This window comes from Trichoderma aggressivum (assembly GCF_033847375.1).
Source record: "Trichoderma aggressivum f. europaeum strain CBS 100526 chromosome Unknown scaffold_024, whole genome shotgun sequence".
Classification (NCBI taxonomy): Eukaryota; Fungi; Ascomycota; class Sordariomycetes; order Hypocreales; family Hypocreaceae; genus Trichoderma; species Trichoderma aggressivum.
Window position 1 is genome coordinate 254395 of NW_026946390.1, and position 7879 is coordinate 262273.

Below are 7879 nucleotides of genomic sequence, written 5' to 3' on the forward strand. Positions count from 1 at the left end.
CGCCCCCCCCCCCCCCCCCCCCCCCCCCCCCCCCCCCCCCCCCCCCCCCCCCAAAAAACATCGTGACTAATGGAGAGTTGGTGTTGTTGGCTGTGCGTTGTGTGTTTTACGAGTACACAAGCCACAGCTGAGGTCTAGCTGAAATAACAGGCAGGAAACAAGGGGGAATAGTAAGGGGTAGAACAAACAGCAATAAGACGGGCAAAAAAACAGGTGAAAAGAAATGAAAAGGAGGACACTTGATGCACAAGTATCAATGGGCATACAGCAAGAGAGAAGAAATTTCCCTGCTGGCCAGTTAAAAGGCTCTTTTATCAAATTCGTAAAAACAACACCACGGGACACAGTCAGTAGTCCAGCAGTGATGCCCAAAAGTGGAATGCCATGAAAACGGAGCATCTCGATCTCCTCCCGATTCAAGATTCCTCGCCTCGAAAAGGATTCGAGGGAATGCAACAGAACATTGTTGAGCCCCCTTGAACAAGCCACCTGTTAGAGCTTCGTAAACGCTGCCACATGTGGCTGCGAAAAGGCACAAAGGGAGCAATGATCAACAAAAAAGTCTTCATAGTCGCACGCCGCTGGGGAGAGAGCAAAGCAAAAAAGGTACACGCCTTGTCCACAATATTGCATGCAGCAGCAGCTTTTTGGAGTAGGACGGAATACGGAGTACTCCGAGGATACTTCCTTGCTTTCCAAGTTTCCAAGGTCCTGAACATCCTTGAATCTTCAAAAGGGACATGCAATGCAAGCACGTCCAAATTCTAAACTCGATACTACGCCAGTGGCAAAAGGGCTTTTGACGAGGTTCCAATCACAAGGATGATGGATAAGTCTTGCGCGCTTTTTTTTTTTTTTGGTCCCTTAGAAAAAAAAAACAGGATACCGTGGGAAAGAGAAAAAACGCAGCCGACATCGATCGATTTCTTGAAAATGTGCATTGGGGAAAGGGGGTGTACGAGTACCAAGTAGGGGGAAATCCTCTCTTGTCTTATCCGGCCAGAGAAAAGATGGTGCTGTCGATCACAGACAGGGCTTGACGTCGAGTTGACAGGAGATTCCGAGTACTCACTCGTACATCAATGTCCAATAGTCTGTTGGGGTCGCAAACTGGCACTGCAGCTTGCGCATGGCGCATCGTATCTGCTGCTGCGAAGCGAAAAAAAAAAAAAAAAAAGCTTCAGCGTCTCTTCCCTCCTCGTATCAAAAACAACGTTTGCGTCGGGGCATCTTCATCTCGTAGCTTTTCGAGGGCTGACACCAGTTCAGTCGCATGCAGCCAACAAGCGGCTCCGTTTGTGTCTCCCCCGTCCCAGCTGGTCCTTGTCTTGTCTTGTCTTGTCTTGTACCTGTGGCATTCGCTAGTACTCGCAGTAACCCGGCCCTCGTACAAGTCATGTCTGGGACTCGTACAGTAGCAGTAACAGCTCCAGTAACAGTACCATCGCATCCCATCCCATCCCAGCCTGTCCTGGTCAAGCTTTTCCCTCATGGCCATGGTGGGGTCAGGCGGAGTCCCAGGGCTTGGTCTGGGGAGACGGTCGAGCGGGCTTCGTCTCGCATGGCCGCCCGGATTCAACGATCCCTCCGCAAAAGTCGAGATCCTCGGTGCCATGTGCGTGGAGAGCAAACGGGGGAAAATTCAGCGATCGACAGAGCCTGCTGGTTGGCCACGACGTCATCAGCAAAGGGGTTCACTTGGGGGATTTTTTTTTTTTTTTTGGTTGTTCCTTTTTTTCTTCGTTCTGTTCCCCTCGCTGGCTGGGCATATCCCCTTGTACCCGTGGCCTCCGAGTCTTTTCCATTTTTCCCTCTCTCTCGTCAAAGTCTCTATCCATGTGCCTGACAAGCCTGAACTCTGCGGGCGGAGCTAAACCGCTGTCGACGCGCGGGGAACGCATTGGATTGGTAGAAAGCGCCGTGATCTGTTTGTTTTATCCAAAAAGCCAAAGCTTGTAAGAAACGGCAGCACAGAGTCAGCAAAAGTCAACGGCCCTAATGCACGAAAAGGCTAAACCCGGCCCGGGGATTGAAAGGGGATAAACTGACGACGGCCATTCGCTAACCGTTTGGTTTGTTCGTTGGGATGCAAAGAGGGAGGGCACGAGAGTTTGGAGGCGCATCCGAAGCCTGGCACCAACTAACCACAAGATGCCGAGCGCAGACAAATCGCTGCTTGTCGAGTTTTCGAGCCATTCTGGAACGGGCGAATGCGCAGCGAACTGCTTGGGTTCTGGACCTGCATCTGTGCTTGGCCGTGCAGAATTGATTTTTGCCGAGGTGGACAAAAGGTAAAACAGCACAGCGTCTAGCCGAGCCGAAAAGCTGTGCCTGCTTGATGCCCTGATGTTGTGGTACGAGTACATTGATGAGCTCGACTCAACCGTGATGCGCTGGACAGTACTGTACTGTACTGTACTTACAGCAGTCCACTGTAACTTCGCAAAGACTACAGTGCAGCCACAGGCTAGGCCCCGGCTGGCAATGATCGTCTTTGGCTCTCTTATCTTCCCCCCCTCTCTTTACTGTACATGTACGAGCACTCGTACCCTTTCGCCGGGCTCCTTTTGCTAAGTCGCCATTGTATTGCCGTGCTGGTATTCTCCTTGTGTTTGGGCTATATTGGCCGTCCGTGTTTATGTATTGCAGCATCTCGCCTCTCGTTTTCTTGATGTCTGCTTTCCACTTTCCGCGCAGCGACGGCGCGATACTTTCCATGTTGTTGCGCAAAACAAGCAACGTCAGCTTCTTATGTGCGTTCACTTTCTTGTTGCAAGCCTCCCCGGGGCTAGCCTAGGTACTGTAGCAAATGTGTGTCCGCTTCTCCAACTGCGGAAACTCGGGACTTGTTCTCTGGCTTCTGGCTCCCCTGCCCTGCCCTGGGATGGATGCCAAAAGTATCGCCGCTCCCAAAACAAAACTCCACCCCCCTCATCAGCCACACTCGCCCAAAAGCTGGCTTTGTAAGAACCACAAAGCAAACAACAAGCTCCAAAACAACATCATCAAATCGTGCTATCCAAGGTGCCGCGCTTTAGCTTTTGCCTGGCAGCTGTACGAGGATTGTAGTAAACAACGACAACAACAACAACAAGACGCTAATTTGCCTCTTGTACGTGGCATCCGCGCCACTGGCCTGTATCCCTTGGTAAAACGGCTATTCCATGCCGGCTGGTTGCAGATTGCTTCGGTCACCATTCTCTCATTGCCCTCTCCTCTCGCCTTGTCGTGATATACTTGTAATCTTGTCTCGGACAAGTCTCCGTGGCCTATCCCATCCTGGCTCCGGAAGAGTGGTAACGCTTGCTTGGTGCAAAAGCCCGGTGCGAGCCTCCGGTGCAAGCCACTCGACATAAACCTTGCGCTGCTGGACCCGGAGACGTCCTTCCGCATCAGTACGTGAGGCGTCAACTAACAACCAGACTGCTTTGGCCCTACGGAGTATTCATACAGTACTCCGTACTCCGTGCTAATTCTCAAACCTGTCAGCCCTTGGGTGCATTTGTATGTACATACATACAGACGCTTGGGTTGTTGGGCAGAGCACGGCGGCAGGACCCTGATTGCTCCTAAACATAAATTGAAAGAACAGAATGCTCGGCGTATCGAGTGCTCGCTCATACGTTCGTTCATACGGGCCATGCGTGCCCAGGCAAGGCCCCTTTGGATCGCCCGCGTCAGCCCAAATTCTGATTTTCCCATGCGGGCAGGTCGACGGACAGTGCAGACGGCCAGAGATGCACTCATGCACTGCAACTCTAGGGGCGCAGCAGAAGCGGCCACGAACGCTGGAGAGGGCGAGGGAGGCAGAGGGAGCGAGAGGGAGAGGGGCAAATCCGGCACCCTACGAAAACCGCATGCTCGTTGCAAGAATTGCATCTTTGCCCCTCTCGACGGATCTTAGTAGGGCATTAGCGCACGGATGCGTTGCAAAGGCCAATTCAGTGGAAGGGGGGCCAAAGTACGTCAAAGTAGGTACTGCCCATGTTGTGCCGTGGGTTGTCGACGTAAGTACTCGCAGTTTCGCAATGTACCGCGGCCGCCGTCGTCAAGTACCTGCCGGCGCGGTGTTTTCTCGACTCTGCGCCGCCGTGTGATTGGCTTGCGCCGCACAAGAGAGTTGTGGCTAGGGCGCTCTAGCTTACTCGTGCCCGTGCATGTGGTTGCACTCCAGATGTTGCCCGCGGACCAAAGAAGAAGCAACACCGGGCACGGCGGAGTACGAGCACGTACCAAATCCCTCTGGGGGCGGCACAGGCAGCGTACCCTAGAAAGCTGGGAACATGAATCCATTGCTGTGAGGGTTAAGCCAGGACAGGACAGGAGAGTTGATGCTGCATGTACTCCGTACTCTACTCGTCCTTGCACAGGCATGGCGGGGTGGTGCTGCTGCGGCCGTGCCCACAAGCAACCTTCACCTTCAGTGCTAGGAACCGTCTCCGGACGTCCCAGGAGATCCGCAGCCATGCAGCCAGCGCTCGACGGTTGCTCGATCTCTCCGATAATTGGCCATGGCCGTGCTGTCTCCGTTGCATGCGAACGACCCTGGATCAGGCGCTAGCGCTGCTCCCTGCCCTTGCGCCGGTCTGTGGTCTGTGGTCCCGTTCCATCACGAGTACAGTATGTACCTGTACTGGCATGTAGCGACTGAGTCGTGTTAGCCCAGCTTCGGCACATGAACCGGGTTTGGTATACTCGCCAGTACGGAGTACTTGTAAGCTTTTCCATGTTGCCAGTTCAGGGCCCTTGGGGGACCCCTCAAGACCCTTGTCCCTTGGGCTCCTCCCAGGACCCGTCTTTTCTTCCATTTGACCTCAGCCGGCTGTCACTGCACTGCACTGCACCCATGCTCGAGCAAGTCGAAAGGGATCCGAGCTGTGGGTGTGGCGCTGAGGGCCAGTTGCTCCAGTTGCTCCAGTCCCCCTGGTGGGAATCCTTTAGGGCTTTTCCCACAGTCATGATGACGACACCATGAGGTCAAAGTGGCCGACTGAGGCCCTTTTTGAGATGCGCATTTCTGCCAGAATCACCGCGTTTTGCGAGTTATGCATGGCCTGTCCGTGATTCCAAGATCCGCGGCGCGGCTGCCTGATTGCAAAAGTGCGTGTCTCTCCTTTTTTCTTCTTTTCCGCCGGCATGGCTGTGATTTGATGTTGATGCAGGAAAACTTTACTTGCCATGGCGCTATGCAAAAGTTGGAGCAAGGCTGGCTGCTAGCACCCTCGCTGGGGGAGACAGGAGCTGAAGCTTAGCCTTGGCGTCTACTTGGTACTTTGTACTTTGTAAGCGCGGCCACCAGGTCTGGGGTACGTTGCCCCGTCTTTAAACTTGCTTTTTGCACCCAACCCGATGCTTACCTGCTGATAGTGGTGCCCTCACCATCACTAGTACCTGCAATCTGTAATCTGTAATCTGTAATCCAATGCGTCGAGTCTTATCGGCGGCTCGCTGACCTTGTACCACATAGGATTCGTACGAGTACCTACGAGTACTCGACACCAGCAGTGCTGTCAACATGTCGAGATGAATTCGAGGCTCCATAAAAACGAACCCCCCCCATTTTTTTTTGGTTTCCTCTTCCCATTGCAGAATAAACCTCTCGTGTCCTGTGCTTCTCGTTCCAAGAGGAGAATTGCCCCAAAGATGGAGCGGCGCTGTCTCTTGGTTTGATGGGTTGATGGGACACCCAGTACGCTTGAATGGGGCCCAGGGTCGGAGAGTAAAAAGTCCAAGTTGACGTGACCCTCGGCTTACCGTGACGTCAACCATTCACCGCGAAACGCTGCGTTCCTTGTACCTAGTAGTAGTATGAGCACCAAGGGCCCTGTGATCCACCATGGTGTCGTAAAGTGTCTGCAATCGAGATTTCGCTGCTGAGGGTCCTCCCAACTCCGGGCATGCCTGTACTACCTAGGTACTACAAGTGCAAAAAGCCGAGAGCGTGTGTTTCGTGCCTTGACCAGCCCTCCACTCACAGCCCTTGGTCGAACGCCAGAAGAGAAGAGAAGAAGGGGTGAAGAAGGGGACGAGAGGGGCCCCTAATTGGGAGCAGAGCGGCCCACCGTGATACCTTTGATCGTTGAGGGTGCTAGAGGGCCCCGAGTGATGGGACGGCGCAAAAGTATCGTGGCTGAAGCGCGCGCAGTTGGGATGCTTGGCTTTATCTTGCGCTCAGCAAAAAGCAAAGGTGCGGAAATAGAGAAACGCCCGACCGAGGATAAGGAAGGAGAAAAGAAGAGGGAGATGCCGATAAACCAAAAACCAAAAACCAAGAATCAAAAATCAAAAATAGATTAAACGAAATCGACAAGAAGCGAGACGAGACAGAGACAGTTCACCAAAACCCCATCGCCGTGCAGCTCCGCCGCCTGCTAAGAGTCGCAGACACACCAGACGTTACGTTCCCGCGCTTGTGCTCAGCGTAACCCCAAGGCGCTAAAGAGGCAGGATCTTCACCGGCTGCACCTCGACAGCCAAGCGAGACAGAGGCGGACGGTGGCGCATGCACGTGTGGTCGGGCCAAGCAACGGAGATGGAGATTGTGAGGAAACAAGGGAGAAGCGAGAAAAGATGAAGATGAACGCCCGGATTGAGCCCTCGGGTTCGCAGCAAGAGAGGTACGAGTACATAACTTGAACCCTTCCTGTAGCATCGTAAGCTGCAGGCTTTGCGCAGACAAGTGAGCAGGCAGACGGACCCCAGGTCGGTACATGCTCGCGGTCCCTGCGGTACTTGCAGCCTGGAGTTGAGGGTACGAGGCCCTCGAGTAAGCGTGCGCGTTCAAGCCACACGAGGCGTGCCCACGGTACCGGCGACTGCTCCAAAAGATACGAGCCGGTACGCCAGGGTGACTGCAATCCCCTCTTCCCCCTCCAAGCGACTCCACACACCCCTCCAGCCTGGGCCCCGCTTCCCCCCTGCCGGACCCTGGTTCCCTGCCCGGCTAACAAGCTGTGGCTGCTTGTGGCCCTACAGTACTGGCCCTACTAACAGCCCGCTATACTCGTAGAGCCTCTAGGGGACCCCCCCTGTCGCCGCAGCTCCAGCGCCCGAAAGCTCCCCCATGCAGCTTGCAGGGCAAAGCTCGCGCCGGGAAGGTTTTGGCTTGGCTCTTTTTTTTTTTTTTTTTTTTCCCTTTGCTATGACAGAGTGACCATTTTTTATGGCTCTTTGGGCTGCGAGCAGTACTAGGTACTGTACATGTACCTATTTGGGGCCACGCAAGGTACGTACAGTACAGTAGGTACAGTACTGTACCTGTCTGCATGTACATGGCATTACATGACATACGCCCATCCAGCGCAGAGATTACGGAGCAAAGTGGGAAGTGGACTTTGTCACTCGATCCTCGATCGATGGGATGGATGCTCCCGTTGCGCCTCTCCGGCTTTGACAAAAACTCTCCATCCTTCCCTCTTGCGCCCTTCTTTTTCTCCCACCTTCTCCGAGCTCTTCGTCACTTATTACTCGGCAGTGCTGCCCTCCCTCGCATCTCGCCTTACCTTTTACCCTTTTCCCTTTACCTCCCCTCACCTCATCTACTATACTATACCTCAACATCACTACCTTGCCTTGCTTCAAGCGCAACAAGCATCGTGGCCCGACATTGTGTCCAGCAAAGCGTCTCTTCGTCGCCTCGTCTCTCGTTTGATAGCACCGGCAGCAGCAATTCGTGCAAACAAAGTCGGCGCCATCTGAGATTGGCCTGAGCTCGACCCTGCTGATACTTATACATTCATCTATACCACACCCCATCGGAGGAAAAGATTAGCGCGCGACACACAGCTACCACTTGTGTGCTATCTGCCTCGACCTCTACTCTGAGGAGATCAAGTTTAAAAAAAAAAAAACAGTTTTTATAAAATAAAATAAAAACATC